The sequence below is a fragment of the Tupaia chinensis genome, unplaced genomic scaffold (assembly GCF_000334495.1).
Source record: "Tupaia chinensis unplaced genomic scaffold, TupChi_1.0 Scaffold000597_1, whole genome shotgun sequence".
NCBI classification, from domain to species: Eukaryota; Metazoa; Chordata; class Mammalia; order Scandentia; family Tupaiidae; genus Tupaia; species Tupaia belangeri.
The window spans coordinates 378,768-398,664 of record NW_006160114.1 but is presented as its reverse complement, the minus strand read 5'-3'; the positions used below and the strand labels follow the sequence as shown (position 1 = coordinate 398,664).

The 19,897-nt window shown below is 46.8% G+C and overlaps 1 protein-coding gene across 3 annotated transcripts in view; it reads left to right on the top strand.

The window, feature by feature from the left end:
* Window positions 1–19,897, top strand: part of SLC7A1 (solute carrier family 7 member 1) — a 107,594-nt gene that overhangs the window by 17,687 nt on the left and 70,010 nt on the right. Inside the window, exon 1 of one of the 3 annotated variants that reach the window (XM_006158418.3) lies at window positions 7,247–7,266. The exons of the other annotated variants lie outside the window; for them this stretch is intronic. The gene's annotated coding sequence lies outside the window, so the exon portion shown is untranslated. Of the gene's footprint in view, window positions 1–7,246; window positions 7,267–19,897 lie in introns of those variants that run through there. 3 annotated transcript variants of the gene reach the window in all.

Genomic DNA, 19,897 nt, shown 5'->3' with positions numbered 1-19,897 from the left:
TGGGGTCCCGCCTGGCCTCCCGAGGCTGGACCCGCCGCAGGTAGCGGGCTGGAGAGTGCGCTCGGTGGTCGCAGCGCCCGCCTGCTCTTTTTTCCCTAGACCTCCGGGACGCGCCCTGGCCCACTCTACCGCCTGTCAAGGTCCCCAGGATTTCTGCGGGGAAATCCCCCCTGGTGGGCTTCCTTGTGACCCGATTTGGCCCGAAAAGCTGGCTTCTTCAGCCTCCAGTTGGCTTGGAGTGGGAGGAAGTTCTTCCGGCTCGGTAGAGACAGCCTACTCTGAACACGCTTTCTACTTTCTGCGTAGTAAAGAACTTCCCGGGCACCGGCAGGGCAGGCCACCAGGTCAGGCCAGGCGGCCAGTCATTCACAAGCTTGAGTGTACACACAGCGGCAGTTGGACTTGCACAGCGCGCTGTTTAGCTTTAGTTGCTTCCCCTTTTCAGGGGTGTGGGAACCACACAGGAGTTTTGTTTCACGGTGTAATTAAGGATAGCCAGACAGATGCCTTCTGGAAAAGAAAGCACTTTTCCCCCTCCCACGGCCATGCTCTCCCTTCTTGGACTTTATTCAGCTTGAGTGTACACACAGCGGCAGTTGGACTTGCACAGCGCGCTGTTTAGCTTTAGTTGCTTCCCCTTTTCAGGGGTGTGGGAACCACACAGGAGTTTTGTTTCACGGTGTAATTAAGGATAGCCAGACAGATGCCTTCTGGAAAAGAAAGCACTTTTCCCCCTCCCACGGCCATGCTCTCCCTTCTTGGACTTTATTCTAGTTTTAGTTACAAGAGGAGGGAGTGGGAGTCCAGTTTCAGGTGTATTTCCCTAAAAATGTGCCCTTTTACTAACGCTTGACCCAGAGATGTGCGTTGTGGCCTCTGGCTGAATGTCATAATTGTGTTTAATTTGAATGATAATTTATTTGGGATCTATCTTAACATTTCTAGCCATTTATGTTTGGTTCAGATAATAGGAAACCATGATACACTTTTTCCCCCGGATATTTTTAGTTGGTCTCAGTGGAAATTATCATTATTTTTATATGAACACTCCCTTCTGTCAATAAAACAAAAGGTCTTATTTAAGTCACACAATCAGAATAGAAACTTAGGGGAAAGATCAACAATGGATTACAATAGACCTTTAAGGTTTAGTGTATTAACATTTGTTGAATCGTTATAAAGATATAATTCCAAGGGCAAAGGTCAAAGGGGTCTTGAGTAAACAAACAGGACAAGACTTAATAAATAGATCAGAAATGGGTCTGCATCTGAATCTTAGAGCCATGTGGTTGTTCTTATGTATATAATTATTTACTTTAGATTAAAGAAAGACTTGAAAGGCAAGATTGTTGACTTCAGGAAGTTGGAATCCTCAACCACATATATTAATTATATTTGGTAGAAGATCCCATTCTTTGATGGAATTAAATACAGTTTGATTGATCATTCTAGTCTATATTTTCTTTTTACCAAAGCCAGTAAAAATAGGTAATTATGGTGGAGGACCCAACATTAGACCCCATTAAATGAATTTTCTCTCCTTATTAACCATGAATTTGGAGGTCTTGTTAATTCTAGAGAGGAATTTGAAACAGGAATAAGTGTATCCTTGTTATGGAGAGATATTTTCCTGTAACCCTGGAGATAATCTGGACCACTGTGACATCTAGCCAAGAGACATCTTCCAAGATGTCCTTGGTCTTTCAAGCAGAACCTGTAGATGGGACCTTAGCTTTTTTTTTCCATCTGACTGGCTCCTTGAAGCCTGGATAGATTATAAAGTTACAGCCAGCAGGCTTGGCCAGTGGCTTCCATGTGAGGTTCAAGAGAAGTCAAATGTGGGGACCAGCGGTTAATGTAGTGGCTATGTCACTGAACTCCCATGTAGCCACCCGGACCTGGTGGCTTAAAATTCACGCCGGGCGCGTTTGCGTGCGTGCCCAAGATCCCAAGAGGAGAATGGAGGAGAAGGGATTGCGGCGTGGCCATCCCTCCTGGGGGGTGATTTCTTACTTTCTATCTGTCTGTCTGTCTGCAGGCAAGCGCACGCACCCTATAGCAAAAACCTCTCTCTAAAAATAAAAGAGAAGTCAAATGTGATTCCAAGCACAGGAAGTTGCCATTAATGAGATGCCTTTTCTGAGATCTTTCTTGGAGCCACGTTTAAATTTATTTGCACATTATTTGCAGAATACGCAGCTTCTGGGGAGATAATCCATGCTACATACTTAATACATTTAGCACACACCTATAGTGTTTACTATAATGCAGAGAGCATGTTGGATTGAAGGACTTTTTAAAAGTCACAGCTGATTCGTCTAGGTGCTTGTCCCCAAGGGACAGGAATAGGGCTAGATTAGCACTTTCTTGAGGCCCTTCCCAGCTAAGTGACTGCTGCAGCCACTTGCCCTGCGTGGTGGCTTCCTTCTCGCTTTCCTGTTTCCTTACACCAAACCTGTGGGGCTCTCCTAGCTCTGTCTCCTTTGCTACCCATGCCTCCTTTTGCTCCCCTGAGGTACCAGTGGCATCCTTTGGAGTCTAAAGGCCTGGGATCAGAAATAGGTCTGGATCTGAATCTTAGAGCCATGTGGTTGTTCTTCTGTATATAATTATTAATTAAAGCAAATAACTTGGGTCTTTAAGGGACACTCACTTCCCCACACGTTTCCTGGGCCTACTGCCGGTGGCATTAGAGCCCAGGCCAGCTTAGTTTAGGCCTGCCATCCATCCATCCATCATGCCGGAGCGTGATCGCGTCCATTGTGCCAGATTGTCAGCCTTGTGGTAAACTTCAGGGGCTTCTTGTTCTGCTTTTCCATCATCTGCTCTCCCCATCCAACTCCAAAGCAATCTTCAAAATAACTGCCCCGGCTATGTCGCTGGACTCCCATGTAGCCCCGGCGGCTTAAACTCATGTTGGACGCATGTGCCTGCGTGCCCAAGATGCCGAGAGGAGAATGGAGGAGAAGGGATCGAGGCGTGGCCATCCCCCCCGGGGGCTGATTTCTCGCTTTCTGTCTCTCTGTCTCTCCTCTTTCTGGGGAGCGCACACGCCCTATAGCAAAAACCTCTCAAAATGAAAACAAAAACAAAAACAGCCCGTGCAGTTGTTCAAACTGAGTTATGTTTGGTCATGGGAGGTGCCTTTGTCACTTGGAGGGACTGATTAGAATGACAGACAGCAAATGGGGGAAAGGATCTGGTAGACTGCTAACTGTTCGATTCTCTCCTGAGGCATCTGTTCAGGTACACAGCCTTGGCCCACTGCAGGGCAGCTCTGTCTACCCGGCCAGCCTTTCTGGACCTTGGGATAGAATCTGACAGAAAGTTCCCCCTCACTCCCCAGAACCCCCGGCACATCCAGTGGCTTTCACTTGGCTTTTCCCCTCTGGGTAGTCGCTGTTGCGAACTCCTGGGGTGGCAGCTGTACATTGGCTCCATGCCGTGCCATCTGGAGTTAGAGCTGTGTGGTTAAGGGAAGAACCTTCACAGACAGCTCCTGTGCAGACTGGCTTGATGTTGTGCCCTGGAACTAAGGATGCTGCTTTGCGGAGCCAAGGGTGGAGAGCAGCAGTGCTGGGAACAGCCTGGCTTTTGACTTCCGGGTCCTTGCCTGGCTTCTGTTTCTGCGCACAGCCTCCAGAAAGTAACCTAGACCTCTGCACGTTATCCTTGTGCTCTAGCTGTGGGTCTTGGCTGCTTGTCCCTTTTAGACTCTTGGTAGTGAAATGAACATGTGTGAAGTCCCTAGTGTTCTCTGGAAAAAAAAAAAAAGGTACCAGGGCCAGCAGGTGCCACGGTGGTTAAGGCACTGGATCCCATGGGGACAACTATGCGGTTCAAGTCCTGGAACCGCAGCTTGAAAATCACACCAGATATATGTGTGTATGTGCCCAAAATCCTGAGAAGAGAGTGGAGGAAAGGGAATTGCTGTGTGGCCACTCCCACCCCACCATGCTTTCTTACTTTCCTTCACTGCTCTGTCTTCTGCAAGCACATATAACCTATAGCAGAAGTTACCAAAAAGAAAGAAAGAAAGAAAAAGTACCAAATCAGGACCAGCCCTGTAGCCTAGTAACTAAGGGAGTCAGATCCCACATGGCTGACTGGTTTGAATCCCAACCCTGGCAGCTTGAAAAGCATGCTGGGGGTGTATGTATGGTTACCCCAAATCCCAACAGGATGGAGAAATGGAGGAGAAGAGATTGCAGTGTGACCACACATGCTATTGGTGGGTGTTTTCTCTCTCTCTGGCAAATGCACACACCCTTTGGCAATTAAAAAAAAAAATGGGACCAGTAGTTAGCGCATTAGCTTAATGGCTATGTTGCTGGACTCCCATGTAGTCGACCACGGTTCGCATCCTGGACCCGGTGGCTTAAAACTCTCGCCAGGCGCATGTGCGTGCGTGCCCAAGATCCCGAGAGGATTGGAGAAGGGATGGTGGCGTGACCATCCCACCTGGGGGGGTGATTTCTCACTTTCTGTCTCTGTCTCTCTCTGTCTGTCTGGCGAGCGCATGCACCCTATAGCAAAAAACTCCCCCCCAAAACAAAAATTAAAAAGGTGCTCATTTCTTGCAGTTGGCTCTTTTTTGTTACTGTCCTGTAATTCTGATAATGGCAGCTGGTCCCCTTCCTTAGAGGACGTCTTTGACCTGTCAGAAAGCCTGGGGCAGGAGCTGTCCAAGCCAGGGGCACACAGCCAGAGCCTGTAGTGACTTATTTGACTCAATGCTTCATGGCCCAGGGGTAACTCCAGCCCGTCCGTAGAACAAGACCAGGTCCAGGAAACCAGGGGCCTCAAGGTGCAGGGGCCCCAGGCTCTTGGTATACTGGAAGGACACCAGGGAGGATTTGAAAGGATTGGGAAAACTCTTCCTCACTCCTGTCTGCCTTTCTCCTTTCTCCTTTTTCCTTTCAGCTTTTTTTGGGATAACATTACACACTTGAAGAAAAGTTGCAGGAGTGCAAGAAGTCCTGCGTTCCCTTTGCTCAGATTCACCAGTTGTTTCCATTTATCTTTTGTTCTCTGTACTGTCCCACACTTATACGTGAGTGTGTGCATTTTTTTCCGAGCCATTTGAGAAGTGGAAGACCGCACGCCCTTTTACCTGCCCCTCTACACAAGCATGCGTTTCCTAAGAACAAGGACGTTCTCTTACACAAGCACAGTAGGGTATGAGAATGCGGAAACCTGACATTGGTGGAACCTTGTTACCCAGTCCATGACCCATGTTCAACTTGCAGTTAGTGTTCCTTGCAGCTATATGCTTTTTTAGGGGGTGGGGTGGGGCACTTTCAAAAGAGCTGTGGTCTGATTTTCTACCTCATCAACCTCTTAAGAAAAAGGTTTGGGTGGACCAGCAGATGGCATAATGGTTACATTGCTGGACTCTCATGGAGTTGACCACAGTTCGAGTCCCGGACTTGGCAACTTTAAACTCACGCTGGGTTTGTGTGTGCCCAAGATTCCCAGAGGAGAATGGAAGAGATGGAATTGTGGCATGGCCATTCCCCCTGGGAAGTGATTTCTCTCTTTCTCTGTTTTTGTTTTCCTCTGTCTCTCCAGCAAGCACAAATGCCCAGTAGCAAAAATTTCTCTTAAAAAAAAAAGTGGGTTTGGGGGCTAGCAGATGGCGTAGTGGTTCGGTTGCTGGACTCCCACATGCCTGACCATGGTTTGAGTCCTGTACCTTGGTGGCTTGAAACTCACACCTGGCATGTGTGCATGCGTGCCCATAGTCCCAGAAGAATGGAAGAAAAAGGGATTGCCACATGGCCCTTCCTCCCCAAGTGGTTTCTCACTTTCTCTCTCACTGTCTCTCTTGTTCTCTCTGAGTGCATGCACTGTAAGGCAAAAACCTCTTTTTTGAAAAAATAAAAAAAAGAGAAAAATAATTTCTAAAAGTTGGAATGCTTGTTGTGAAAAATTTGGATGCTACAGGAAGGTAAAAGGAGAAAATAAATACCATTCAAACTTCCAGCAGAAAAGCTTAGTGCTGAGCCAGGCAGAAAGGAGCTTGGAAGACCTCTTTAGCTCTAGTGACCTGACCAGCCAGACCCAGTCCACCAAGTCCCTGGACTGTGGGGAGAAGCTGGAGCCCTGTCCGGGGCTGACTGTCTTTCATGCCCCTTCCCACCATCCCTTGGGGAGTTGTCCACCTGAGCAGGCGAACCTAACCACCTTTGGTGCTTTCATCATGCCTATCCCTGGCGGAGGGGTGGAGATGATTATTAAAGACCCAGAACATGTTGGAGACTGGGGAAGAGTTGTTGCAGGTCCTCTCTTGTCTGATGCGTACCCCTTAATTCCTAGACTTGGCAGAGGGCAAGGGTGGGGCGTGGGGCCTGGTTAAAGGAAAGACCTTGGTCTTACCTCTTGGCTCTTAAACACACTTGTTACACTTGCCTTTTGCTGAACCCCGGCCCCCCTACCCTTGTACCACTGGGGACATAACAGGCAAGATTGCTGATGAGAAAGCTTGCTCCTTGTTAACCACTGTGCTGCTCACAAGTTACTAGGAGCAGGCTTCAGAACTGCTGTGGAAAGTGAAGTTTGGATCTTGCGTCTCAATTTCATCTGTTGGGTTGTCGGAAAAGTTAGAACATATTTTTCTATGTTTTCCTGTGCAAAAATACATCATGACTTTTCCGACGACCCAATATTTAGGCGGCCCTGTTTTCATTATCAGCCGTAACTGAGAGCTCCCCTATCCTGGCCTACCCGCAGTGGGTTTTCATCGAATGATTCTGCCTTCTGGAATGAATCAGTTCTTAGAAGCTACTATTTCACTCTCCACGGCTCCCTGCTGTTTGTGCCTCAGTTTCCCAAGCTGCAACTTGATGTTGTGTGTGAAAAAGGGGCCTCTGAAGGTCACGATCAAAAGCCCCAAGTATTTTTCCATGTGTTTGTTTTTTCTTCTCTTGCCCCAGACCCTCTCCTTGAAGGAGCTGGCCTTGAGAGTGACTTGGGTGGGCAGCCGCCCAGCTTCTGCGTCCCCCGCTGAGTCTGAGCAGCTCCTAACCTGGATGGGCCAGGATGGGCCAGGACTGAGGGCTGCTCTTCAAAGAAATCCTTTGAAGTGCAAACATTTCCTTTCCTGAAAAGAAGGGAAATTGAAATGAAAACGAATTGTTCTGGGCAGACAATGTTCTCCTCGATCAAAGAGGGAGTGGGCCTTATAAAGGGAGATTCACAAATTAGGTCTCCATGTGGCCCACGGGCTCATCACTGTGGAGCAGCGGCGTGTGGGCTCTGCGATCGGTAAGGCCGTATTTTCCTTTTTCCCCCTCTTTTCCCCTAAGGTCCTACATCGAGGTCTAATATGTTATGTTTAACTGTGGCCTTTTTTTTTTTTTAATGTGTTTTTAATCTTGTGAACATGTGGAAATGTCTTTTGGTAAATTGTTATACCATCTCCACATTGGAATATTATGTAGGCAATAAAAATATGTTTTCAGAGAACATTTGATCTAAGGAGAAAAAGTTTTATGTTAAAAGTAAAAAAATATATATAGGGTAGTTTTTACATTCAGTATTATCCAAATGAGATACATGTATTTGCACAGAAACGAGACTGTTAAAAATAGACTTTTTTGGTTCACTGCTGTTTGTAGCACTAAAGTAGTGCTCAACAGATATTTATTGAACGAGTCTTTTTATAGCTAGTAAAATAGTAAATGTGCAAGAAGGAATGTCTTTGAATTAAGTCGTAACATTCCAGTAGGTGGATGGAACACTCACTTACTTTAAATTTCTGTTATAATTCTGCATCTCAATTTGGGGTTTATTTTGTTCTTTGGTACACCTATGTACAAATCATACCGTGAATGGGTGGCATTGACATTTCTATTTTGGAATAATGCAATCCTGTTTAAATCAGAGTGTCAGAAAGTTTTGTTTTTCCTAGTTTGGTTATTAGGTACCATGACAGATGGTGTAAAGTTACAACTTCCTCACACCTTGTTGCTGACATAGCACTCGGCCAGTTTGTCCTGTTGTTTTTTGAGAATGAGAATTTGCACCAGATTTGTCCCAGATGTCTCATCTTTGAGCATCAGGACTACCCGGATGCCCTAGCTACCTGTCAGCCTGATTTCTAATTCATAAAGCTTTCTAAAAATACAGTCGGGCATTCTTACATGCGGTGTAGGTGGGCTTAAAACCTTTCCTGGTCTCAGTGATTTGGGTCAGTGTGGGTGACTTGCCGCCGACCATTCCTCTCCGGTGAGGTGGTCTCCTTTCTCCTGCAGTGGGATGCAGGGACCCGGGATGCAGTGCCTCGTTGGCTGCCATGTCTGTGCCGTGAGTAAGGTTTCCACAAGCCTGGGCGTAGGGAAGCCTGTCTCTGGGCTGTTTGAAACTGGGGTGCTGGTACCCTCATGCTCCCCTGGCTTTCAGACTTTCCTTGACCACAGTCTGCAATAAGATGAAGTTTACATTGTGACCAAGTATACACACAGGGACACACGTGCTGATTCATAGATAAAAGTGAAAGTTTCTAAGAAACCATACCCTTCCTACTACCCGTTGTGTACTCTTGTTAATTTTTATTTCTATCTATCTATCTATCTATCTATTTGTCTATCTATCTATCTATCTCCTGGTGGTGACTTGGAGTCACAGAGCCCAGCTAGGCTGGGACATGTGAACCATACCTAGCTGGTAGCCCGATAGCAGGTATCCTGAAGCCCAGGTTTGCTTCTGGCACCAGGAGATGGGAGTAGTGATGAAGTTTACATTGTGACCAAGTATACACACAGGGACACACGTGCTGATTCATAGATAAAAGTGAAAGTTTCTAAGAAACCATACCCTTCCTACTACCCGTTGTGTACTCTTGTTAATTTTTATTTCTATCTATCTATCTATCTATCTATTTGTCTATCTATCTATCTATCTATCTCCTGGTGGTGACTTGGAGTCACAGAGCCCAGCTAGGCTGGGACATGTGAACCATACCTAGCTGGTAGCCCGATAGCAGGTATCCTGAAGCCCAGGTTTGCTTCTGGCACCAGGAGATGGGAGTAGTGCCCTGTCCACACCAGTCTGGGCATGGAGAAGTGGGAGCAGAGGTTTCTTACTGTGGCAGAGGTCATCCTCTGTGATGATTTCCAGTAAGGTGAATGGGCTTCCAGGGCAGACTGCCAATACCCCAGTGTGGCTGCTCAGGCAAACCTGGCTGGCTCTTTCCTTAGCTGACCAGACATGCTGGTGTTTCAGAGCTGGCCTGCTCGGGTCCTGTGTTTTTTTTTGTTTTCATTTTTGAAATAGGCCATACATTTGTTAATTGCAGTGTTTTGACTTTGAGTTTATTTTCTTAAGTGCCACGTGTGAAGGACTTACATGAAAGACCAGGTTTCTCTTTGTTAAGGATTTGTGTAACAAGAGAAGAGATACTCTTAAAGATACGTTATTTCTGGACTATGAAGTCTCATGGATTAAAATTGAGTAGAGTGTTGAAAATAATCTTTGTGTTAACAATCATACCATTAAATAGTTCTTAAAAAGGCTGAATGGTAGACTGGCCCTGTGGCCTTCATAGTTGAGGGAGCTGGATCCCACTAGGTCTGACTCTCTGCCTGGTGGTTTGAGGAACACATCAGCACATGTATGTGTACTCAGAATTCCAGCAGCATGAAGAAATGGAGGAGAAGGGATTGTGGTATGACCCTACCCCATTGGGGAGTGTGTTCTCTCTTCCTCGTCTTTCTGGGGAGCACATTCACCCTTTTGTGATTAAGAAGAAAAAATTGAATGGATTTTTGCTTAGGAGTCTTTAAGTAACAAGTCTGTGTATATTCTTAAAACAATTGTAGAGCAGATAAATTGATTCTACTGAACAAAGACATAGAGTCAGTCATAACGGAGAACTAGAACAAGCTACATTGCCTAGGTGACTGAAACAATGTACGAATATCTGTTCTTGTTCCTTGTAAACTTCCTTTACTTATACTTCTGAAGAAAAGTAAATTTACTCTAAGAACTCAGAATATTTAATTTAGCCCTTTAAAAAAATTTCCTGTAAAAATGACTATTATTACCACCACTGTTACTATTTGAGAAGAAACCTCATAAATTTGATTTTATGCTACTTATGTATATGAATGCTGCCTGAAATAAATGATAATCTGTCATTGTAATTGAATAGTACTTTCTTCACAAATCTGTAACGTCACATGGCAGCTAGTCTGGTCTACGTTTGTTTTTTTTTTTTGCCAAAGAGAAAGCACCCCCATTTTCTTTGAATTTTTATCTCATCAGGATCCTGGGCATGCAAATGCCCCCTGGTGCGTTTTTCACACCACTGGGCCCAGGACTCCAACCCTGGTTAGCCATGTGCAGTTGGCTTCTTCTGCATAGCACTTTAACTGCTGTGCTACGGGCTACCTTCCTTTGGTTAAAAAAAAATTGACTTTTGGGGGCCAGTAGATGGCATAGTTATGTTGCTGGATTCCCATTTAGTTGACCGCGGTTTGAGTCCCGGACCCAGTGGCTTAAAACTCAAGCTGCACACTTGTGTGTGCATACCCAAAATCCTGAGAGGAGAATGGAGGAAAAGGGATTGTGGTGTGGCCATTCCCCCGGAGGATGATTTCTCACTTTCTGTCTCTCTATCTCTCTCTGTCTGGCGAGTGCGGGTGCCCTATACCAAGTCTCTCTCAAAAAATAAAAAATAACCTTCTAGAAGATGTTTCTTTTTCAATTTTCTTTCTCCCTAGAGGGCAATCTTGGGAGATTTTGAGCAAGAACATGTATTACTTTTTGTGTCACTGTATTGATCTAGGAAGAATGTGCCTTGCCGGTCTTGTAGATGGATACAATCAGAATTTTATAAAATTATCAGATATAATTTACACCAGGATTCAGGCTTACTTACCCGCAGACTCTTTGAGCCTTTGAGCTAGTGAGTCCAGGGAGGGCATTGCCACCCTGAGTTTGCTGAGTGGTCTTGAGCAGGGCAGCAGAGCTGACTTGAATCACTTTCCCGTTCCTTCCAGCTCCCCTTTAATGATCCTGTATTGAGTATCAGCAAGGAAGGTCTTGCTGAGGTACCATGCGTGGCCTCTGAGTTATTGGAAGAGTTGGAGCCTCTGAGGGACTGCAGGCTCTGACCCCCAGAGGCCCTAGGAGGCTCTACTCAGGAAAAAACAAAAAAACAAAAAAACCAAAACAAAACGAAACACCAATTTGCCCTGGAGAGACTCTGGGAGCAGGGACAGAGGGAGAGGATGGATTTCTAACTCTAATGCTCCGTGGGAGCACGCATGCTGCCCCCAGTAAAAGTGAAGAATGACTCAGGCTTTTCCGTTCTCTTCCCTTCTCCTAGAAGTGTCCTTGTTGCTAGAATTTCTTGAACTAACAGAATTTGCTGGCCCCTTTTCTGTACATGTAGGTATGGGTGCAGACTCATGGTTCTGTGGCCTAAGAGCCATCTCCTTGCTAGGTCTAGACTTCATGGAGGGCCACATCTAATGGCGCAAGCTGTTCACTGATAAAAATTCTAAACCTAAGGGCAAGATGGACTGGTGTATGTTCCTTCTGGAAGTGGAGCCCACAGAGTCGCACATACTGGGTGAATCCTGCAATAAGCTTCTTTATCATTACTATTGTTCCTTCCTCACTCTGAAAAGCATACAGGTAGGTAAGTATGTTCCTGCGATTGAACAGATGGGGCTGGAGGGGCAGGCAGTAGGAATGGAGAAAAGGAGCACCTCTTCCTAAGTATTTAAGCTCGTTACTTGGCATAAAATATAACAGGGCTTTTTGTACCCTGAAGTCAACTTTTGAGTGTCTTTCAACCATCTAAACCAGAGCATGCATACAAATCCTCTGTGGGGATCTTGCTGAAATTCAGTCTGATTCAGTATTCTGGGGTATGGTTTGAGAAGTTGCTGTTCTCCAGTTCTCTGGATCACTTTCAATAAATAGCAAGCACTTGTACAATCAAAAGGACCCTGTAGCTAACCTGAGGAGGCCTGAGCTGCCAGTGAGACCACACTTCCCTAAGAGCAGGGCCTGGGATGCCCTGGTCTTGGTGTCTCCTGTCCCTGGAGCAGTGCTTGGTAGAGTAGATGTGCAAAACAAAAAAAGCCTCTTGAACTGATCTGCACAAGTTGCTATTTCAGAGCTTCATTCACTTAGTGCCTGTGGGATGGGAGGGCTTGGTGGCCCGTTCATAGTGTAGTTCAGGCCTTTCTTTTTGATCAGCCTAGTTATCTGTTTACAGCCAACTGCAGATAGGAAGTGGGAGGTTCGCTGCAGAGATGGGGCCCCTTGACAGTGGTGAGAAGTGATAGTGAGGGCCTGGTAGCAGGGAGTGGGACAGACCAGTGTAAAGAAAGATGCCAATGGGACAGTAGAGTTGAGTGGCAAGCAGCCCACCCCTTTGCAGGCAGTGTGTGATGCACGATCACCAGCAACTCTGTGCCGCACTTTATTTGAATAAAACCAGGGAATGTCAGAGCCTAAGGCTTTTAGAACATTGCCAGGCTCAGTTTAAGTGTTCTGTATGTGAGTTTATAATTGGGGTTGGTATACAGAGGGTTAAACTTTAGCCTTCAGGGAGGTTTCCTCCAGATGAAAAATCCAGCCCCCAGGTTGTACATAAATGTGTGTTCCCTTGCTGGGGAAGAGTAGGTAGAAATTAACATGCAGAGCGAGTCTTCCAGAAGGCTGAGTGAGGGGTGGTGGGATGGGTTAAGGAGAGGTTGCTACTTGTCCCTCTTAGTCAGGAAATTCTTCATGGGAGAGGTGGATGGCAGAGCTAACTTTTTTTTTTTTTGGAAAGATTTTTGCTGTAGGGCGTGTGTGCTCACCAGAAAGACAGAGACAGAGAGGCAGAAAGTGAGAAATCACTCCCCCCCGGGGGGGGGGGAGAATGGTTGGGTGTATAACTGTGGTTTATTCTTCGTTGCATTTTACTCATCTTTGCTTTTTTTAAAAAGACTTAAGGAACAGATGGAGAAGGACAAAAAGGAATACCCCAGTATGGTCCAACCCACCTCTAGCCCTACAGAGATGCTGCACTTGGTCTAGGGGAGAGTTTCGACCACTTCTTCATGGGAGAGGTGGATGGCAGAGCTAACTTTTTTTTTTTTTTTTGGAAAGATTTTTGCTGTAGGGCGTGTGTGCTCACCAGAAAGACAGAGACAGAGAGGCAGAAAGTGAGAAATCACTCCCCCCCGGGGGGGGGGAGAATGGTTGGGTGTATAACTGTGGTTTATTCTTCGTTGCATTTTACTCATCTTTGCTTTTTTTAAAAAGACTTAAGGAACAGATGGAGAAGGACAAAAAGGAATACCCCAGTATGGTCCAACCCACCTCTAGCCCTACAGAGATGCTGCACTTGGTCTAGGGGAGAGTTTCGACCACAGATATCAGGAAACCCTTGCCTGTGTGTGACCGTCATTCAGTTCAAAGCCTTCTGCCTCTCTCATGTGCTCTCTCATGCAACAGGGAAATTTAAAGTAAGAGAGAAGAGGGCAAGACAGATTGATTCTCCAAAATCTTAGAGGTGGTCCCGAGCCGCTTCTTTAAGTGTTTCACTGCATGTGTGTGTGAGAACATCTGAGAATTCAAATTCCTTGATCCGAAGGGTTTTCTTATACTTTCTCACAGGGGGTAAGAGGAGGGGGACATGAAGGAAATGGAGTTTTACTGAACGCAGTTGTATTTGACTGGTGTTTTTGTCGTGTTGTCTGGTTTATGAATTCGTATACTCAGCAGAAGGCTTTCTCTGTAACCTAGGGTATAGAAATGTCATTGATCTTTTTCTTCACGATTTCGGACTTGTGACCATGTCTGTTAAATGTGAGCCAAGACTGGACTTTCTAGGGAGGACTTGTGGGGGTAGCGATGATGGCGAGGTCAAAGGAGGGGGGGAGCTTCACACTTCACTCTCTGCCCCTTGGTCGTTTTTGAATTTCATACCATGAGAAACTCGCCTCATGGTCCTTTGAGAAAATCAGATTCCGTTTTCTTTTTGATCCCCAAACACCCCAGGGGAGATGACCACACTATAGTAGCTTTTCTCCCAGGATTTAGGGCACATGTTCACATGCACCAAGCAGATCTTTTTTTTTTTTTTTTTTTTTTGTTTGAGAGTTTTTTTTGGTATAGGGTGCATGTGCTCACCAAACAGAGAGAGACAGAGAGACAGAAAGCGAGAAGTCACCCCCCGGGGGGATGGCCATGCCGCAATCCCTTCTCCTCTATTCTCCTCTTGGGATCATGGGCACACACGCACACATGCCTGGTGTGTTTTAAGCCACCGAGTCCGGGACGTGAACCACGGTCGACTATGTGGGAGTCCAGCAATATAACCATTATGCTAACTGCTGGTCCCACCCAGCAGATCTTTTTTAAGCCACCAGGTCCGGGACATGGCTCAGCTGGCCATGTGGGATCCAGCTGCCCCAACCCCCCCCACCACTTGTCTGGCCCCAGATTTAGTTTTCATGGTACCTCTTGCAGGAATGTAGAGGGTACCTTAAAATCAGCTCTGTTGTGCTTTTCAGTCTCTAGAAACTTGGTGCATTATTTGTTTGCCTCACCAGGCATTAAGATTAATAGCACATTACATGGGTGAAACTTGGCCGTTGGTCCTGTGCGTCATCCTGTGGCATAGTAGTCGGCACCTTGCTAGAGAGGGAAAATCAGCTAAGAAGATGTGTTTGGATCAGTGGAGCCACCATAAGCCAGTCTTAAGGTGTAAACAATGCTTCTGAAAGAGGTGGTTACATCATCCTTCACGAGGCCTGTTCTCCATGCGTGTTTGTGGATTGTGTGAGCACGAGACGGGCTACATGGCCTGGATCTCAGAAGGGGAGGACGTGTTTGTAAAGGCAGTAAGACACATGCTGTGAAGCTGCAAGGAAGCACTGTGTAGGCATCCTGAATACGTTGAAGGGCCATCAGGTCCTGAGACTCCAGAGATGCCACCTCTGTTGTCTCTGTGCCACAGTCACTGAGGTTCCCCTGGGGCCTGGTCTCGCCATCCTCTCTATGTGGGGTGGTTCCAGAATGCGCCTGTACCCTCGTGCTTGCCTCCCCTCAATAGACAGCAGTGAAAGTGGAGAGACCTCCATGCCACCAGCTCAGTCATGGGCTCACGTGATCGCGGGCTTGCAAGGTGCAAGCCCCCAAGGCCACATTTTCTGCTTTTGGTCTCAGAAGAAATTGCATTAGGTTGCATTCATCTTTTGAGTTTCCAGCCCAGGCTGACAGGAAGCTGGGGGTTCATGACTGTGGATCCACCATAGAGCTCTGTGCCATTTGGTGTCCATGATGTAAATGTGGATGTGGAGTGGGGACAGTGATCAGAGGTAGGGAAACAGGTGGTCAGTGCCAGGACATGCCACTTTGCCTGTGTTAGCCAGAAATGCTGAGCAGGGCACTGGCACTACTGGGGGGCACACAATGGCTCTTGTTACGAAACAGTAAAGCACCACATGGCTCACCAGATCTGTGCCGTCCCCCCACCCCCAAGCAGTACTCCAGAAGAGCACCTGCTGTTCAGAGGGCGTATTCCTTCAGTGCACCTCCAGGAAGAGGGAGCAGCCCCAGACCAGGCATTTCATGGTCTAATGAAACGCTGGTGAATGCTTATCCCTCCTGGCAAGAGGTGGCTGTTTCCTGGTGTCCGGTGTGTGGCCACGGTGTCCCGCGGTGTGGGGCGTCTCCGGTATAGGTCTGGAATGTCGGGATAGGCCATGAGAAGTTCCAGCCCCGCACTCTCTCACCAGGGAGGAAGCCTGAGAGGAGTTCTTTTTCAAAAGGAGTAGCCAGCCATACACATCAAAATATATACAAGCCTCATCAAAGGAAAGAAAGAAATCTGTGTGTGTTAACCCACCCAGCAAGAGTTGAGAATGAAGTGCTTCTAAACAGTAGCGTAGCCTGGCCAGAGCTGCGTAGACATCTCTGGAAAGGGCTGTCTCCTTCCTGCGCCAGGAATTTTGGAAAACTCTTCGTAGTGTTCTTGCCGCTGCTCTCCCTCCCCCAAACCATACTTTTCCCATAAAGAGAAAGACTATGAACAGATGTGAGAGAGGGGGTTCTTGCCTGCTCCCAGGCACTGCATGCAGAGAATGGGCAGGGGTGTGGAAGGAAGCCTTGGATCTAAGAATACTTTAACATTTGTTGCTTTGCTTGTTTTTTTTTTTTTTTTTTTTCCTTAATTTATTTCTTCTGAGACAGAGAAAGAGGAGCACTCTCAGCTGAATCTTCACTTGATCATGGGCATTTGCATGAACCCCATAAGTAAGGGGAGACTTGGGACTTGAACTTGGGGTGTTCCCGTGTTTGGGCATCGCAGAGCATTGTGTGACTGCTGTGCCACAAGCTGGCTCATACATCTCACTGCTTTTGACAGGCGATGGCAGGAAGCCAATATCAGGGGGACCGAAAGATCACTTCTCTGTGGACCTTCAGGAGCACGTGCTCGAGTTCTTGGTTAAAAGGTGTGGGGCAAGAGTCTGCCCAGTGTGCCCACTGCTGACTCTAACCACTGTGACCTTGCCAGGAAGATACAGCTCCAAGTATGTGCCCGATTCCCATTTCTCCCAGCAGCCCCTGTAGCTGCTCCTCAGCCTTTGCTGGACCCTTTGGGGGAACCAAACTGGAGATAGATGTTGGGATACCCTCCACCTTTCACTGGCCTTGAAACATTTTGCCCAAGGTCCGTTAGATTTGCCTTAGCAGATGTGATCTGGCCAGTGACAGGGCATTCTTTACACATGCAGATGTGGGCATATAAAAATAACACGCCCTCCTATCGAACAGTGCAGACTCAGCTGTGCCGCAAGTTCATGTCACGTTCGCAGGAGGACAAAGGACGGCAGATAAGTCAGAGTTGCAGAAAAAACCTTCAGTTGTCTAGTATAACTCTAGTTCAGATGTCTTAAATATCTGCTCTCTGGACAGAAATCCAATACAGATTGTGTTACTGGAGATGGGAAATTTCTCATTTGCCAGCCCCAAGAAGCCTGGACTTTCATTTGGGGATGGCAGAGAATTTCTAAGCTGAAAGGTTCCAGAGAGAGAGTTAGCTGAAAGGTTCCAGAGAGAGAGAATAGGAGACGTGATCAGTTCCAAACTGCCACAGGCCACTGTGAGACGAACCACAGACTTACCAGCCAGCTCTAGAAGTCAGCGCGTGTCCCTTAACAGGACGTGCAGATGTTTTAATGAATTCATTTACTTATATTATTTTAAAAATTTTATTTCAAATTCTTTTGCAAATCTTTTAAGAGTACATACAAAGCAAGATAAAAAGAAAAGTACATAAAAAAGCAAATAGGACTTTCTAACGGTGGTGAGAAACTGACCAAATGAGAGGGATTAGAGGAGGAAGAGGGGAAAGGACTCTAGAAGAACGCCCCTCTCCATGGCTGCTCGGCACACGGTGGTCCCTGGGGTGGGGGGTTTAATCATTAATCTTTTGAAAATGCTGTCATGGGACCTGTCTGTGACAAAACTTGTTTTGTCAGCTTCTCCAAAGACAGGACACTTGGCTGGAGTAGGCTAAGTTTGCCCACGATATTATTTCTTACATTCTTGGCTGTCCAAACAGAGAGGTTTGGACGTTGACAGAGGATCAGGACAAACGTGGTATGTAAGACACCCATCTGAAGCAGCTCATCGTGAGCTCAGACCCAGCATGGACCCAGCTGTCATGTCTTAGGTTAGGAGCCCTTTCTTGGGGCTGGATTTCAGGAGATTCCCCTGCTCTCTCCAGGGTGTTCTCTTGCCCCTACCCTACTTACCTGGGATGTCTCAGAGGCACACCCCCAGGGGACACTGCTACTCTGAAGTTAGTGGCAGTTTTCTTGCGTGGAGCTGGGAGCTAGCTCCACTGTAGGAGCCTGTTGGATCTGGCACCCTCCTGCGGCTAACTGTGACTCAGCTGGGTGGGAGGACAGAGTCTGAGCTGGAGTCCAGCTGGGCCACTGGCCGGAGCTGTGGAGAAAAGCCCGAGTTGCTGTGAGGGACGACTTGGAAAGACGGTGGCTGCCAAGGCATTGGGATGGGGAGCTTTAAGTCTCAGCTCACGGACAGGTTCGTTATGCCTTAAGCCCAGTCAGGCCATGGTAAAAGAAAGCCACATGATGTTTGGATTTTATTGGAATTCCAGTATTGACCTTATGTTTTACTTGTGATAAAGGAATTTGTAAAGTTTCATGTTGGCACTTAAATTTAGGTAATTAAAAAAATATATCTGCAGTGGAGGTGACAGGCCAGGGCGAGACGCCTCTGACCTAGAGCTACTTGGATGGGAAGTGGGAGGGGCAGAGTCTTTGGTGCCAGGCCAACCTAGCTTCCAACTTTGACCCCAGGTCCGACTGGGTGTAGCAAGCTGCTCCCAGCAGAAGCCACCACTTACTGTGTCTGAGACCTGAGAGAGTGGAATGGCTGCCAGCCCTTGTCGCAGTGCTGCACACACAGTAGTCGGGCAGGAGATGTGAGTTTGTCTTTTATATCTTCCTTGTTGTCCAGAAAACTCACGGGGCTCGCGCCTAACAAAGTTCTCCTGCAGATGGACAGACTCAGGAGTCACCCAGAGCCAAGGATGCTGCAGATGGCCTGGAACATCCCCTCTCCCTCCTCTAACTTTCTATAATTCCTTGAAGTACAGATTTGATTTGAGGTTGGCATCATGGGTGTCAGCCTTTACAAAGTAGGGAGAGCGGGCTCAGCCACAGTGGTGTTTTCTGCCAAGGCGCTGTGCTCACAGGCTGGGGCCTTGTGCAAAGCCCGGCTTCCATTCCTGGTCCAGCCTAAAGTGTGGGCATAATGGTGTGCTTCTGTAAGCCCAGTGACTTGGGAGGCTGAGACAGGAGGGTTGGGAGCTCAAAACTGACCTGGACAACATAGTGAGACTTAGTTTAGAAAAAAAGAAAAAAGGAATTGTTGACCCTAGGAAGCAATGATATAGTAGTACAAGTGCCCAATCCCTAATTATAAGACCATATTGGAACCTGCAGGTGGCGTGGTGGTTAAGGCGCTGGACACTCCCACCTGGCCGACATGGCTTGCTTTCTCACTTCCTCTCTCTCTCTCTCTCTCTGATAAAATTAAAATAAATAAATGAATCAATAAAATAAATAAAAAAAGACCATGTCACTTGTATTATCTATAACAGTACCCTGCTGTCAGAAACTTGGTCCATCTTATCTGAGAGAGCTGTGTGGTTCTTTCTGCCTGCAAAAAGCTTTATATTTCCTGAGGACTTCACCAGTCCCGTGAGTCATGCTCTCGTTCACTAGGCGATGTTCGGCATTAATGACATTTGGTGAAAATGATAAAAAAAAGTATACCTTTATCTCTGAATGGGAGCTGTAGGCTGGTTGATCCTTCCTCAGAAGCTACAGGGCACTGGTAGATAACTGCAGAGGGTACTGGCGTCCTTCTAGTAAAGGCAGAAATATATTCCTTGGGCCAAGTTTGGAAAAACGAGTACTAAGAACATCACATTGGTGTAAAAGAATCTTTAGTTTGTACATAAAGTTGCTTTTAGCTTAACTCTTTGAAGTCATCGTAAATACCTCAAAGGTTGAGATAGAAGTATGGCATGTTTGTTTTATGCCAAGTTTTTTTTTTTTTTGTGTGTGTGTTTTTTGTTTGTTTGTTTTTGTTTTGTTTTTTTTTGCAAGAGGGCGCATGCACTGGCCAGAAAGACAGAGAGAGACAGAGAGACAGAAAGCGAGAAATCACCCCCCAGTGGGGATGACCAAGCCACAATCCCTTCTCTTCCATTCTCCTCTTGAGATCTTGGGCACGCTCACACATCCTCCCAGGTGAGTTTAAGCCACCAGGTCTGGGACTCGAACTGTGGTCGACTACATGGGAGTCTAGCGACATAGCCATTATGCCAACTACTGGTCCCAATGCC